The sequence below is a fragment of the Cryptomeria japonica genome, chromosome 5 (assembly GCF_030272615.1).
Source record: "Cryptomeria japonica chromosome 5, Sugi_1.0, whole genome shotgun sequence".
Classification (NCBI taxonomy): domain Eukaryota; kingdom Viridiplantae; phylum Streptophyta; class Pinopsida; order Cupressales; family Cupressaceae; genus Cryptomeria; species Cryptomeria japonica.
The window spans coordinates 376,415,677-376,433,132 of NC_081409.1; positions in this window are offsets into that span (position 1 = coordinate 376,415,677).

Sequence of the window (17,456 nt, forward strand, 5' to 3'; positions counted from 1 at the left end):
GGGATTTGAAAAGATCCTACTGAACATACACTCATTTTTTAGACTAGACAAATTGTCTTCTTCTTGTTATTGTGTTTTCAAATCATCTTCGAAAGATCATCCATTAAGCAAACAAGTTTTTCAAAAACACAAGTCAAGTTGTAAAAAAATTTCAACCTCAAAGTAGATTAGTGCTTTGAAACAACAGTGTAGCGCGTATTATTCATATAATAGTGCTTAGGAAGCAAACATTAGCGCATCCAATTCATACAATAGTGCGTGAACCTCAATCAAATATTCAAAACATCAAACAATCTAAAAATACTAGATAGTGCATGAGCAAAGAAATTTAGCGCATTTATCGGACAACTTAGCGCATAGGAAGATCAGAGTAGCGCATTTGACACATACTTTAGTGCCTCAAAAAAATTGTCTTAGACAAAGAGCACGTTATCAACTCTTTTGCAAAATTGACACCATCTTCAAATACCCTTTTAGGTCTTCTTTCAGATCCAATTGTCACAGACAAGATTTATTCAAACAAAATCAGAGGATATCAACTAGTGATCTAAGTTGCACAATTTCAACCAATATCAACATCAAATACTTAGTTAGTTATCCAAGTTGGTCAAAACAATCTAGTTTCCAAAATTAGGATATATCATCCTTCATCGAGAAACTTCATCACATCATTTGACATATTTAGTCATATCAATAGGGGAATATCAAACCCTCTATTTGACTTAGTAGGCTTGAGTATCAAAGCAAAGTATTTCTCAAATCAACCTATCAAAAATTGAAACTTTGATCACTCGTATGACCACCCCTCGACACTTGAAGAAGAAGAATGTTCGTTAAAAGACTGATTTGAAAAGGAAAAAGCCTAGCCAAGAGAAGGTTTTGAAGAGAAGCAAGTTTCTCTACATAAATCACAAACTCCTAAAGCATCAAACTTTCTTGCACTGTTTCTTCAACTATCTACATGGTAAAGGAACTGAGTTTGATGAGGAATCCTTAAAAACTCGAGCTTTTCAATAAAGATCAGCCTTACCACAACATCTCAATTTTAGTGGCAAAATTAATTTGTCCCATCTACTCAAAGAACCAATCACTTATTGAATCACATGTAGATCATTCACATGCCCATTTGGACAAGATCTCAGAGACTAAAACAAAAAGAGAAGGAAACATAAGCAACCATGTCATATAGGGAGGAAAATGTGTGGAGTAGGTATCAAGATATCGAAGTGGAAGACATAAGCGATGACAAATTTAGGAATCCCAACAAGATCCCAAGTTCCAAAAATTTATGGAAAGGCTTCTAGAAAATGATAAGGATGAGTATCTCCTAATGCTAAATAGTCATGGAGCCAAAATAACTATTGATTTTGACCAAGAGCAACCCAAGGCAACACATCATAGAGCAGAAACGGAATCAAGTAACCACCACCACCACCACCACCACCACCACCACCACAACAACAACAACAACAACAACAACAACAACAACAATAACAACAACAACCCCTTGAATGCATTAACTCAACAAATCCAAAATCTCCAACAACAAATGCAAGATATGCAAAGAGGAACAACAAGGAGGTATAATGAGGAAGATCTTTGTCCCTATCCATTCAATAGAAACATAATCATGCCTCATTTTCCACCAAATTGTGAAATTTCAAGGTATGACAAATATAATGGCAAACTTGACCCACAAGATCATGTGAGGGAATTTTGCACTATGATCTTGGAATTCACACATAACGAGACTTACTTGATGAGATTATTTCCATGAATTTTAGGAGGACCAAGAATGGAATGGTTCTCAAAACTCCCATCAGGAATCAGAACATTCAATGAGTTAGTAGACAAATTTGTGTCTCAATACGCATATAACATTCAACATGAGGTCACCATGATCGATTTATGCAATACAAGACAAAAGAGTGGTGAATATTTTCTCACCTACTTACAAAGGTGGTGAAGATTGTTTTCAAGATATCCTCAAGATGTTCCATAAACAAAAAAAAATGGACATCTTCATTAATACCTTAACTGATGAAATGTGTTATCAACTCCAATTACAATGTCCACCTTCTTTTTCAAACATGATTGAAAATGGTCTCAAAATTGAAGAGGATTTTGTCAAAAAGGGAATGTTAAAACTTCGCAAAGAAGAAGCTGGTCCTTCTAACAATAACAATCACAAATCCAAATTCTGGACAAGGAACAAGAATATTGTCAATGATGGTGTAGTCAACACTCACAATGTAAAGCCAAAACAACCAGTTTTGAACTTATCAGGAACAACACATTTGAACCCTCCAGATAATACCAAACTAAAACCAAAAACAACCCCGTATCGCAGAAAGTTTACAGCTTTGGGCCAATCACTTGAATTAGCATTTAGAGAACTTTTGGCAAGCAAACTTATAACATTGCCTGACACCAAAGACTTTGAACCAAAAGTTAAACCATCATGGTGGAATGATGCATATCATTGTGAATTTCATCGAATCAAAGGTCATAGAACCAATTATTGTCAATGATTAAAGAATTTGGTTCAATATTTGCTTGATAGAGGTGACATAACAGTTGAAGGACACAAAACAAATGATGACCATAGAGATTTCAAAGATCCTCTTCCTAATTACAATAAGGGAGAGTCATCTTCATCAAATAACAAAGGCAACAAGGGAAACTGCATCTATGATAATTTCATCAACCACATCTCCACATTTGACAACCAAATAAATGTCACCAGAATCAAAGACACACAATAATATTGACCAGTCAATGTGACCACACGAGCACAATCCAAGTTTGTATTGAAAGGCAGCACATCTAAAGCACTTGATATTCCTTCAAATCAATACAACTTACTGGATCAGTTACAAAAGACCCCAAAATAAATATCCATATTAGAACTCCTTAAGATCTCACCTGTGCATAAGGAGATTCTTGAAAGAGCACTAGTAGACACAACAGTACCAAATAATTTGGATATTGATCGATTTTGGGACATTTAACTATGCCTCACAACTTATCATTTTCTGAGAATGATGACGTCTCCTTAAGTCATCTGCATAAAATACCTCTTTGTATTGAAGTTCTCATCTATAAACACTGATTCAAGCGTGTACTAATAGATGGAGGATCCGGTTTAAATATTTGTACCTTAAATATTATTCATGCATTGGGTTTCTCAAAAAATGCCATAGACCCCAAGAAAAAGATAACTATCAAGGCATATGATGATGAAGAAATATCTTCTGAGGGACTCCTAACATTACCCATCCAAGTGGGACCAGTTCAGAAGGATACAATTTTCCAAGTCTTGGACATGGACTTGCCTTATAACATACTCTTGGGTCGACCTTGGATCCATGAAATGCATGTGGTACCATCCACGTATCATCAATGTCTAAAATTCCCTTGCAATGGCCAAGAGATTTCAATTCCTGGAGATTCCAATCCGTTCTAATACTGTAATGATCTCAAGGTGGTACAGAAGTTTTTTGTACCACACAATAGAGAAGCTATCACTTTTACATCATCAAGCAATAGTACACAACTAAATTCTTTATCATTAGATTTTGAAAAGAGGATGTAGTTAAAAGATATAGGAATGGGAGAATATTATTTTGAACATTCTCTTTGTTTATCCAAGATGCCAATATCACCAAGATCTCATGGGCAACCTTCAACATCTAAACAAAAATCTTCAAAACCAATCAAACTCTTTAATGATACATTTGTTAGGGCAGGAACTCTAGAAGATGAATTTGACGACAAAAACATCCTAAATTGGCTATACAAAGATGAAGCAAATGAAGAATCAGCTATGAATATCAAGATCCAAACAAAACAATATGGTAAAGGGTTCAATATCATGAAAAACATGGGATAGAAAGGAAGTGGTCCTCTTGGAAAAGGCAAAGAAGGAATAATAGAAACTGTACAACTTCCATCCTAAAATACTAAAGACAAATCAAGAATAGGCTTTGGTAAAAAATTGCAGTATCTAGACAAGAAGAAGAAATATCTCACAAGTGACAAGAAGAAGAAGAAGAAATTGCTATCAAGAAGGAAGAAGCCACTCAAAATCTATATGAACAGATCCACAAGATACAAGCTAATTCCGAGACTGACTCACATGAATGGGAATGGGATTCCTCCGACGAAATATCTTGTGATGAGAAAGAGATCATTATCATCCAAAGATATACACCAATACCCTATGAGGGAAAAAGCTCATGAGATAGACCATTTGAATTTGGATCACAACATATCAATGACTCTAGTGAGGATGATCAGGTTCAGAGTGAGATAGATTATGAGGAGGGTACCATCATAGACATTGACTTCACTATTACCAACTTTGATAACATATCCATCATGACCCTCATTGCTATAGACCTTAACCCACCAGATGATCCCTTACCATTAATATATCCTAAAATCATTGATTGGGAACAAACAAAGCCACTCAATATCCCAATCTTTCAAGATGATGAAGCCATTGTTCATTACCTTTGTTCGGTAAACTCAGAAACATGTTCCACTAGTGAATCTCATAATGAAGTTCTCAATCAGGAGAGTGCCAAGTCTCTTAGTCGCAAAATGAATAAAATGAAAAATTGATCTAATGGTGAAAACCATTCAATGGTAGTATTAGATCATAAAAAAGGAAAAAAAAGGACATATCCAATGATGAAAACCTCTCCGAGGCACTAAAGGATGAGATACTTGACAATCTTCCTAAACATTATCAAGAGAGATCCTCAATTTTGATTGAACCAACTCAATCAATCAACATCGACACTAAAGTAACATCAAAGGCCATTCATCTGGCAAAATCATTTATAGAACAAGAATGACCTAACTTCACCAATTTCTTCAAAGAGAAGCAAATCAATTTTTGTTGGTCCTATGCAGATATGTCAGGGGTAGATCCAGATTTGATTATGCACCATTTATCTATAGCTCCAAGAGCTAAGCCAGTCAAGCAAAAGATGAGAAAAATGAATCCACATGTCGAACTTTTGGTCAAACTAGAACGGAAGAAGATACTTCATGTAGGATCTTTATCTGACCCATAGATTATGCAGAATAGATCTCTAACACTATACCTATATCCAAATCAGATAAAAAGAATCAAAATCTATATAGATTTCAGGGATCTCAACAAGGCTTGTCTGAAGGATGACTTTCCTTTGCCAAGCATAGACACCATTGTAGACCTAACAAGTGGACATGCCATGTTATCACTAATGGATGGATTTTTAGGATACAATCAAATCAAGATAGCACTTGAAGACCAAGACAAAACAACTTTCACATGTCCATGGGGTACCTATTGTTGGAATGTCATGCCTTTCGGCTTGAAGAACGTAGGGGCAACCTATCAAAGGTCCATGACCGTAATATTCCATGATATGATGCACACTTTCATGAAAGACTATGTTGATGAATTATTAGCAAAATCATTTACCAGAGAAGGACATTCGGAGATCCTAGACAAAATCTATTAGCGGCTAGAACAATTCAATTTGCGACTGAATCCAAAGAAGTATGTATTTGGAGTAACTTCAAGCAAACTCTTGGGATTCATATTTTCAGCTAAAGGTATTGAGGTAGATCTAGCAAAGGTCCAAGCTATCAAGGAGATGCCACCTCCAAGAAATATTGGTAAGCTAAGATCACTCCAAGGAAGGCTATAGTCCATCAGAAGATTCATCGCACAACTAGTTGGCAAATGTATATCTTTCACTCATCTCTTCCACAAAAATGTTCATTTCAGATGGGAGAAAATATGTGAAGAATCCTTCAACCAGTTAAATAAATATATAATGGATCCACTGATCTTGGTACCACCAGTAGTAGGAAAACCTCTACTTCTCTACATATCAACTACAAAGGCGTCTTTAGGAGTGTTGGCAATATTGCATTATAACAGACAATGAAAGATTGTTGACATTTCAATAAGGATATTGAGAAGGTTGCTGATGATTATGGACATAACTGATTAAAGATGTTTTACTATCTTGATATAATTATTTTGTCATTGATGTCAAGAAATTGATTTTCTAATTCAGTATGATGTTGCCATATCTTGAGAAGTATGATATGAAGATTATAAAAAAGTTGGTAAAGACACGGGAAAGAATATGATGAATAAGGGGATAAGTTATTCAACGGGCAACTCTACCAAGTCAGACAATGATGAGATCTTGATGTTTTAGATTGTTTTAACATCATACATATGTTATAAAATGTAAAGGTTAATACTATACTATGTTATCAAGCAAAGAACCTAGTCGATAAACCCTAAGGTTATCGCTATCAGTTAATGAAGGCAGAATGTCTACCGAGTGAAGTTTAGTATTCACCGAGTTGTAACCGAGCTATAACAAATGCATTAAATGTTTACATGTGATATTTAATGAATGATGCTAATGAGCTGGAGTGGATCAAATGATTGGTGAGCCATGGAAGAAGTTTGTTAATGAATCTAAGGCAATGGAAAGTCGGCAAGAAGATCTACAGCTCAGATTGAACAACATTACCCTAACACAAGTTCCAAGGTGAATATGCAAGTTCCAAGGCAGGGTAAAACATTTTCAGATCGAAAGATACATTGAACCTGGACAAGATTGAAGATCTGATGGCTATGATTAATCATGGGAAATGTGATCAATGAGATTAAGTGGTTAGAAGATTGTTTATAAATAGGAAACTGTTGATAAACAATGTATGCGGGCAAGTGTACGCACAGGGATGCTACATAGTGATTACCAAGCACAAAAGCTTGAAGACCTATTAGAATAACAAAGCATTGATGCTCAACAGATAGACAAGATTAGTTCTATGTCTAGATTGTATTGAACAAATAGGAATCTGCTTTAGCATTTTAGATGTGAAGTTGCAAACAAATTGTATTACTGTTATTTTGTGAAAGCGACAGGAAATCTCTTAACCGAGTGGACTTAACAGTCTTATATGTAAATCCTCTAGCAAGGTGACATTATGATTGAGTGTTTGAAATCCTTTGACAAGGTCACTTCTAACAAAGTGAAGATCCTAACAGATCGAAGGGAAATCCCTTAACCGGGTCACATCTAGCAATGTGTTTGTAATCTTTAATAGGATTTGCTTTTAACCGAGCATACTCTAGATAAGTATATTTCTTAGTGGGTCTGAAATCCCATAGTGGTTTTTCCCTATTTGGGTTTCCATGTTAAATCTGGTGTTATGAGGTTTATATTGTTCATATGCTTTTGAGTTTGAATGTTTGATAGTTTTTGGTTATATGACTGATATATGTGTTACCGAGGTTGAATCTGATGTTTTAATGGATGATTAAGTTTATATGATTCACCCCCCCCCCCCCTCTCATCTTGTTGGCTATTGGATCTATACTTATATTAAGTATTAGAACTATCAATTGGTATCAGAGCTTTGGACTCCGAAAGGAAAGTTTAAAGGCACTTAAGTTAAAGATCCAAAGATGTATAAGAGGGATGCACCTAAGCTGAATAAGTCAAGTTTCTCTACATGGTAGAAAAGGATGAAGCTACATCTATCAAGAGTTGGAGATTATGCTATATACTATCTAGAGAATGATTTTGTTGCACTGAGCACCTATCCATTGACTATGGAAGAGATAAAGGCGAAGCAAGAACATATTCAAGCAATGATTGAAATAACATCTGCATTGACCGATTCTGAGTTTAATGATCTAGAAGGATGTACTGATGCAAAGGCAATGTGGACTAAGCTCATATCTATATATGGAGGAGATGAACATGTTCAAAGAGAAAAAGTAGATAGTTTAAGAGGATGAATCTATGAGGATGAATGAAGGTGAGAACATAACCCGGTACAGTACAAGACTAAAGGAAATTGTAAATCAAATCAAAGGAGTAGGAGGAACTATTGAAGAAAAGGATGTGACAAGTAAGTTGTTAAGAACCCTTCTACCTACCTATGCAATCCGAGTCTCTGCAATCAATGAATTGAGGTTTGTACCTAATATGCCAGTTTCCTTGGATGATACTATTGGCAAGCTACATGCATTTGAGTTAAGTAATTTTGATAACAGTGGGTCATTGGTAAATAAAGTTGAATCTGCATTTAGTTCTTTTCATTTGAATGAATCCAATGATTACAATGAAAGAAAGTATAAGTACTCTGAAGGAGATCATAGTGGAGCAAGTGAAAGATTTCAGAAGAACATGGAGGAGGTACACAAACTGTATGAAGAAATCAGAAAGCAAGAAGAGTTTGAAGCACTATTGGCCAAAAGGTTACCGAGAGGCAAAGGTAAGTATAAAGGAAAACTACCTTTGAAATGTTTCAATTGTGATAAGATTGGACATATGGCTTCTAACTGTCTTGACAAAGATTTCACTAAAAAGAGAGATTACCAAGATGACAGACAAAAAGATAATCATTACAGAGGACACCGAGACTTCAAAAGAAGAGATAGAAAGACATGCTTAATTGTTGATGAGGAATCTGATGATACCGATACAGAGGAAGTTGTTTATGTGGCTATCAAGGATGGATCATATGAAGAAAGGTATGAAGAAAAATCCCTAATATCTCACATAAACACTAATGATTCTTGGATTATAGATAGTGGATGCTCACATCATATGACAGGAGATAAACACAAGTTTGTTATGTTAGAAGATTATGATGGAGGCTATGTTAGATTTGGTAATGATGCACCATGTCCGGTAAGATGTAAAGGATCCATAACACTTCTTGATAATGCAAGATGCAATGATGTTTATTGGGTTGAAGGTTTGAAATACAATTTGTTAAGTGTAGCACAACTAAACAACACAGGTTACTGAATAGAATTTCAGAAAGGGATTGTCAAAGTTCATGACAAGAATGGAAAGTTAGCTACTACCGGGACACAAACAAAAGGTAATACATTTCACCTTGAATCAACTCACAATAAGTGTTTGCATGCAAAGATTGATGATACCTGGTTATGGCATAAAAGGTTTTGTCATGTTAATTTTGATAATCTGATCAAAATAAGTAAGAAGCGCCGAGTAAGAAGTCTACCGAGTCTTGAAAAACCTGAGAATGCTATATGCCGAGGATGCCAGATGGGTAAGATGACAAGATCAAGCTTTACAAGTAAGTCCTACACTTCTAAGGGAATTTTAGATCTTGTGCACACTGATCTTTGTGGTCCTATGAAAGTTCAAAGTTATTATGGTGATAAGTATTTCATATTATTTGTGGATTATTATTCAAGGATGATGTCAGTAATGTTTTTAAAAGAAAAATCAGAAGCTTTTCAAATGTTTAAATGGTACAAGGCTAGAGTTGAAAATGAAATAGGAAGACAACTGAAATGTCTTAGATTAGATAGAGGAGGAGAGTTCACATCTGATGAGTTCAACCTATTTTGCAATGATCATGGTATTAAAAGACAAGTCTCTGCATCGAGAACTCCACAACAGAATGGAATAGCTGAAAGAAGAAACAGATCTATTGTGGATTGTGCTAGAACACCGATGATTGAGAAGAAGGTTCCATAAACATTTTGGAGAGAAGCAATAAGCACAGTTGTTTACACCTTGAATCGAGTTCAATTGAAGAAAGGTACTTTGAAGACACCTTATGAAATCTGGTATGGCAAGAAACCCAATGCAAGTTATTTTAAAATCTTTGGAAGTAAATGCTATGTTCATAAAGATGATAGAAATGGCAAGTTTGATCAGAAAAGTGAAGAAGGAACATTTCTAGGATATTCTTCCAGAAGCAAAGCATTTAAATGTCTAATCAAATCATCTAACAAAATAGTAGAAAGTGCAAATGTGAAACTTGATGAATTTGCAGAAAGAAATGATGAAGGAAATTACAAAGAACCAGAAGACTATGATAAATTTGTCTATGTGCAACCGAGAAGTTCTACCGAGATAACTATTGAAGAAAATGAAGAAAATATCCAGTTACTGAGTGATGAAGAAGATCATACAGAGCCTACCGAGCCTGTATTAGCCAAGTATGTCAGAAGACACCATGCACCAAGTCAGATTATAGGAGATAAGGATGATCCAGTGATGACAAGGAACAAATTGAGACAGAACACATGTTTGATATTTGAATTTGAATCGAGAATAGTGAAAGAGGCATTTAACAGTGAAGATTGGATAAATTCTATGACAAAAGAGATTGATCAAATCAAGAAGAATGACACATGGACACTGGTCCCAAGACCGAAGGACAAAAATGTAATCGGTACAAAGTGGATCTTCAGAAACAAGCTAAATGAAAAAGGTGAGGTCATTCAGAACAAAGCAAGACTAGTTTGCAAAGGTTATGCCCAAGAAGAAGGAATTGATTATGGTGAGACTTTTGCACCTGTTTCTAGACTTGAAGGAGTAAGAACATTGTTGGCATATGCTGCTTTCAAGAACTTCGAGGTATATCAAATGGATGTCAAATCTGCATTTCTGAATGGAATATTAGAAGAAGAAGTTTTCATTGAACAACTTGAAGGATTTGTTGAAGACAATAATAAAGATCAGGTATGCAAATTGAACAAAGCTTTATATGGTCTGAAACAAGCACCAAGAGCATGGTATGAAAGATTGCACTCTTATTTGATTAAGATTGGTTTTATAAGGACAAGTGAGAACAACAACATGTACATGAAGAATGATGAAAATGGAATACTAATCTCAGCCATATTTGTTGATGATATTATATTTTGTGGAAATGACTCTTTATGCAAGAACTTTGGAAATGAAATGAGCAAAGAATTTGAGATGTCATTAATCGGTGAGATAAAGTATTTTATAGGTTTACAGATACTGCAAATGAAAAATGAGATTTGCATTACCCAATCCAAGTACATAAAGGAAATCTTGAAGAAACTTGGAATGGAGGATTCAAAACCAGTAAGTACTCCTATGACTACCAACTGTAAACTATCAAAGAATGATGAACCTGCATCTGTTGATGAGACACTATACCGATCCATGATTGGAAAGTTGCAATATGTTGTTCACAGTAGGCCAGATATAGCACATGCAGTAGGTATTGTTGCAAGATTCTCTACAGATCCTAAGGAAATACACATGACAGCAATCAAAAAAAATTTCAGATACTTAAAAGGCACTGAAGAGTATGGCTTAGTATATCAAAAAGGAAATGATTTTGATTTAAAAGTTTATACTGATGCTGATTGGGCAGACAACATTGATGACAGGAAAAGCACAAGTGGAGGAGCTTTCTTCTTAGGAGAAAGACTAGTGAGTTGGCTTAGCAAGAAACAAGGATGTATTTCTCAGTCAACAACATAAGCTGAATACGTTGCTGCACCACTAAATTGTACCAACATTGCATGGATCAAACAACTGTTGGAAGGTATAAATGAAAAAGTTACCAAGCCAGTAACTATATTCTGTGACAATACTAGTGCCATTAATATTTCAAAGAATCCTATTATGCACTCTAAGACAAAGCACATATCTATCAAATATCATTATCTTAGAGAAGAAGCTCAAGAGAAGAAACTGGTGTTGGAATATGTTAACACAAAGGAGAAAATAGTAGATATCTTCACCAAGCCACTACCAAAGGACACTTTTGAATATCTCAGAAGTAAGTTAGGGGTCCTACCCCTATCTTCTACTCACTGACCGAGTTCGGTGAAAGCATCAATTTGATGACTCTATTGAATATCTTTTGGGGAGTTGATGCTGGAGTGATACACTTTAGAATGTTTTTCTGAAAGTGTACTGGAATTAATACTAGAATAATACAGAGAATGATACAGGGAACAGGAATTGAAGACAAATACTCTAACCGAGACTCAGTTGATACACAACAGCAGGAAATAACTTCTTACAGAAAGAAATTATGTTTTAGTTCTATTCTTTTTGGCATTGTTGTCAAAGGGGGAGAAGACTATTATGGGGGAGAAGATCTACCAAAGGGGTAGAAGACTTGAGAAGACTGCGAGAAGACTACAGATTGAAATAAAGACAATAAAGACTAAAAACAAAAGAGAAGTCTAATGTATGGGGGAGAGCATTTCAGCATTTCAGAATCACAGCAATCCGAATCTTTTAAAGGTCAAATAAATTGGTTTTTCCATCAATGCCAAAGGGGGAGATTGTTGGCAATATTGCATTATAACAGACAATGAAAGATTGTTGACATTTCAATAAGGATATTGAGAAGGTTGTTGATGATTATGGACATAACTGATTAAAGATGTTTTACTATCTTGATATTATTATTTTGTCATCGATGTCAAGAAATTGATTTTCTAATTTAGTATGATGTTGCCATATCTTCAGAAGTATGATATGAAGATTATAAAGAAGTCGGTAAAGACATAGGAAAGAATATGATGAATAAGGGGATAAGTTATTCAACGGGCAACTCTACCGAGTCAGACAATGATGAGATCTTGATGTTTTAGATTATTTTAACATCATACATATGTTGTAAAATGTGTAGGTTAATACTATACTATGTTATCAAGCAAAGAACCTAGTTGGTAAACCCTAAGGAGCCTAGTTGTTAAACCCTAAGGTTATCGCTATCGGTTAATGAAGGCAGAATGTCTACCAAGTGAAGTTTAGTATTCATCGAGTTGTAACCGAGCTATAACAGAATGTATTCAATGTTTACATGTGATATTTAATGAATTATGCTAATGAGATAGAGCGGATCAAATGATTGGTGAGCCGTGGAAGAAGTTTGTTAAGGAATCTAAGGCAATGGAAAGTCGGCAAGAAGATCTACAGCTCAGATTGAACCGCATTACCCTAACACAAGTTCCAAGGCGGGGTAAAAAGTTTTTCAGATTGAAAGATACATTGAACTTGGACAAGATTGAAGATCTGGTGGCTATGATTGATCATGGGAAATGTGATCAATGAGATTAAGTGGTTAGAAGATTGTTTATAAATAGGAAACTGTTGATAAACAATTTATGCAGGCAAGTGTATGCACAGGGATGCTACATAGTGATTACCGAGCATAGAAGCTTGAAGAGATATTAGAATAATAGAGTATTGATGCCCAATAGATAGACAAGATTAGTTCTATGTCTAGATTGTATTTAACAAATAGGAATCTGCTTTAGCATTTTAGATCTGAAGTTGCAGACAGATTTTATTACTGTTATTTTGTGAAAGTGACAGGAAATCTCTTAACCGAGTGGACTTAACAGTCTTATATGTAAATCCTCTAGCAAGGTGACATTCTGATTGAGTGTTTGAAATCCTTTGACAAGGTCACTTCTAACAAAGTGAAGATCCTAACAGATTTGAGGGAAATCCCTTAACCAGGTCACATCTAGCAATGTGTTTTTAATCTTTAACAGGATTTGCTTTTAACTGAGCATACTCTAGAAGAGTATATTTCTTAGTGGGTCTGAAATCCCACAGTGGTTTTTCCCTATTTGGGTTTCCACGTTAAATCTGGTGTTATGAGGTTTATATTGTTCATATGCTTTTGAGTTTGCATGTTTGACATTTTTTGGTTATATGACTGATATATGTGTTACCGAGGTTGAATCTAATGTTTTAATGGATGATTAAGTTTATATGATTCACCCCCCCCCCTCTCTCATCTTGTTGGCTATTGGATCTGTACTTATATTAAGTATTAAAACTATCAAGGAGCTCTTCTAGCATAAGAAGATTCTACCAAAAAAGAAAGAGTAGTATATTACATCAGCAAAAAATTAAGTGGCTATGAACTTAACTACACATTCATGGAAAAATCTTGTCTTGTTGTAGTGTTTGCATCTCAAAAACTGCGACACTACATGTTAGTTCACACCATCAAGATGATAGCAAAAATAGACCCTCTAAAATGTCTACTTATCAAGGATACTCTAACAGGCAGACTGACAAAATGGGTGATGATATTGAGTGAGTTTGACATTCACTACATAGATAGAAGGGCTATCAAGGGGGAAGCAATATCAGACCAATTATTAGAAGCGCCATTACAAGACAATCATCCAATCTATGTGGAATTTCCAAATATAGATGTCTTGGTAGTCACAACAAAATCATGGATCAGGTGCTGGAATCTTATTTGCTACCCCACAAGTGCATACACTCTCTAGATCTTACAGACTGATGTTCACTTGCACCAACAATATGGCTGAATATGAAGCTCTAGTCATAGGTATCAAGCTAGTAGTAGAATGGAAAATAACATAGCTCCAAGTCTTCGGTGACTCTCAATTAGTCATCAATCAAGTCAATTTTGACTATCAAACAAAGGATGACAAACTAATGCCATATAAAATAATGGTGGATGATTTCAAGAATTATTTTGTCAATATCACTTTTGAACAAATTCCAAGGTTGGACAATAAAGTTGCAAATGCCATGGAAACCATTGCCACTCTTCTATAAATTCCAGAAAGATAAAATCGTTATGAGTTCCTAGTGGACCAATTATTTTCTCCCACTTATGACAATCTTGAATCCCAAGTCATATGCCACCTAGTTGGTTTTGAATCTCCCATCTATGGAAAAATCTATACCTATCTGAAAGATAATACCCTTCCACCAGATCATTCTAGAAACCAAAAATGAAACTTCATCCATCAAACAACCCATTACACCCTAACCGCCGATACGCTTTACCAACGGGGTCTTGATGGTACTCTCCTCAGGTGTCTAGAAAGTAACAAATCTAAGAATGCTTTATGAGAAGTTCACGAGGGTATATGTGGTACACATTCAAGTAGTCCTACCTTAGCCAAGAAACTATTGAGACTGGGATACTACTGGCCAAACATGGAAAAACATTCCTATCGGCTTTCTAAGAAATGTCAGATTCATGGAAATCTTATACATGCACCAACATAGGAATTGTAATCATTCACCACATCATGGCCCTTCTATCAGTGAGGACTCAACCTTGTGGGTAAAATTCATCCTTCCTCCTCAAATGGACACAAGTTCATTATCACAAACACTGAGTATTTTACAAAGTGGATTGAATTTGTTCCATTAATGATTGTTACCTGCAAAAAAATATCCTCATTTATTCTGAACTATCTCATTTGTCAATACAACATTCCTAGTTCCATTATCACTGATAATGGTAGACCCTTCAAGAACCAAGATGTGAAAGATCTGTGCAAAATATTTCATATCCAGCATCGCTTCTCAACACCTTATTATCCTCAAGGGAATGACCAAGCTAAAGCTTCCAATAAAACCATTTTGAAAATCCTGAAGAAAACAGTGAACGATGTTGGTAGAGATTGGCATGTCCAACTCAATCCTGCCTTATGGGAATACAAAACTAGCATTTGTACCCCAATAGGAGCCACACCATACTCCCTTGTATATGGATAAAAATATATTTTACCCATCAAGGTTGAGATACCATCACTCAGAGTGTCACTAAGAGGAATCATCCCAGATGAAGAATACAAGGTCAACAGACTACAAGAACTAGAACTAATAGATGAACATTGTCAGCATGCTTTTGATCATCTAAAAGCACATCAACAATGGATGGCTCAAATATATAGCCACAGAGTAAATTCATGAATGTTTCAGGTTGGTGACTTGGTACTGAAAGAAAATCCTTGCAATTAACAGGATTGGGAAAAGAAGGGCAAGTTTGAACCAAACTGGCTTGGTTCTTTTGTCATCATAATGACATATGGATCTAGAGCATATCAGTTATCCACAATAGAAGGGGACCTATTCAATGAACCTATCACCATCATTCATCTCAATAGGTTCTATACATGAGTTATCCAATGCACGGAAAAGCAACAAAAAAAAAGGAGGGGGTGCAATAAAAGAAAGTGGTGAAAACTTGGCAACAGGTGTTATTTGTGATAGATCAACTCTTCTATCTATTAGTACATGTATCATACTTTTTTTGTATCCACATGATCTAAGTCATCGACACAATACACACGGTTTGCAAAACCCTTTAATGCATACAAGCTTGTATACACTTAGCATAGTCACTATCCTTCTTTGTTTAAAATAGCGCATAACATCTCACCATGGCTTGGTGATCGGTGTATATATCCAAAATAAGGTTGTGTCAAAACTGGGGCAAAATCCTAAACTCAGTAGGGGCAATCCATTTTAGGCTTTACAAACAAACAACTAGCAAGAGGACAAAGGCATCAAAACAAAATTCAAAATACACCTCAACTTCCTAGAAAACAATATACAAAGACAATCGTCAAACTCAACACTAGGATTAGGATCAAGATCGTCAGAGTCAACTTCAACATCAGTAAAATGAAAATCAATGGATGATCTATTATTAATTATTTGTTTACTTTAGCATGAGGTTTGACTATTGTATCTTGACTTTTTTTTTGGTTGTTAGATCTCCTGGTCAACTCAAGGATGTATTGAACTAGAGAAGCAAGGAATGACTCTGATATTTTATTTGTCTGCTATATGTGAGTGAATCATTATTATGGTGCAAATTTGTCACAATAAATTATTGGAAACATATCATTAAAGATATTTCAAATTTGCATGTACTGATGGTTAACTCTTGTCTGTTTTACGCAAACAACACTCGGGTCATCTTGGTTCCCTTATACCTTGACGCTTGTGTTATTTTGGAATATCAAAATCCATGTAAGTTGTACTCGGGTCATCATGGTTCAATTATACCATCGATGTTTGTACTAACTTCCAACATTTTAAAAGCTCAATGATGACAAAAAGAGAACAAACAATTGACCGACAGAATGACAACGTGGCACAATTAGACTTGCATTCACTATCATTAGTGCATTCAGTTGCATTCATCATCATTATCATAATCATTATCATTGCATATTAGTTACACGTCATCATACATAAGCACAAGAAATCACCTTGCTACTTCCCCAGATGCCCCAACATCAACACATCTAAATCTGCCTGCAACGTGATATCAACTAAATGTCAAGTTCTTTATCATCACATTTGGATTTTCTATCACAAACTCTTATCAATCAAAGTCATCAACCAATAAATGAGGAGGTTCATCTAACCTATCCTATCAGTAACGTCAGTCACGCAATCATCAAACTTGGATTTTCTATCACAAACTCTTATCAATCAATCAATTCATTAGTTATCCTATCTGCTCATGTGAGATCTTCATCAACTATTTTGAGCGCCTATCCGTGATGCAAGTCACAAAAAGTCATCAAACTTGAAGTTTCTATCATAAACTCTTATCAAAAGGTTAAACACACCTAACCTATCAGTGACGCAAGTCACGACACTCATCAAACTTGGAGTTTTTATCATAAGCTCTTACCAATCGGGTAATCAAATCAAATCTATCTTATTAGTGACACAATCAAACCATCATTGGAGTTAATATATCATTACATCTTATCAAATTAAATCTATTCTATCAGTGATGTAATCATGCAATCATCAACCTTGGAGTTTTTATCAAAAACTCTTATCAGTCACATA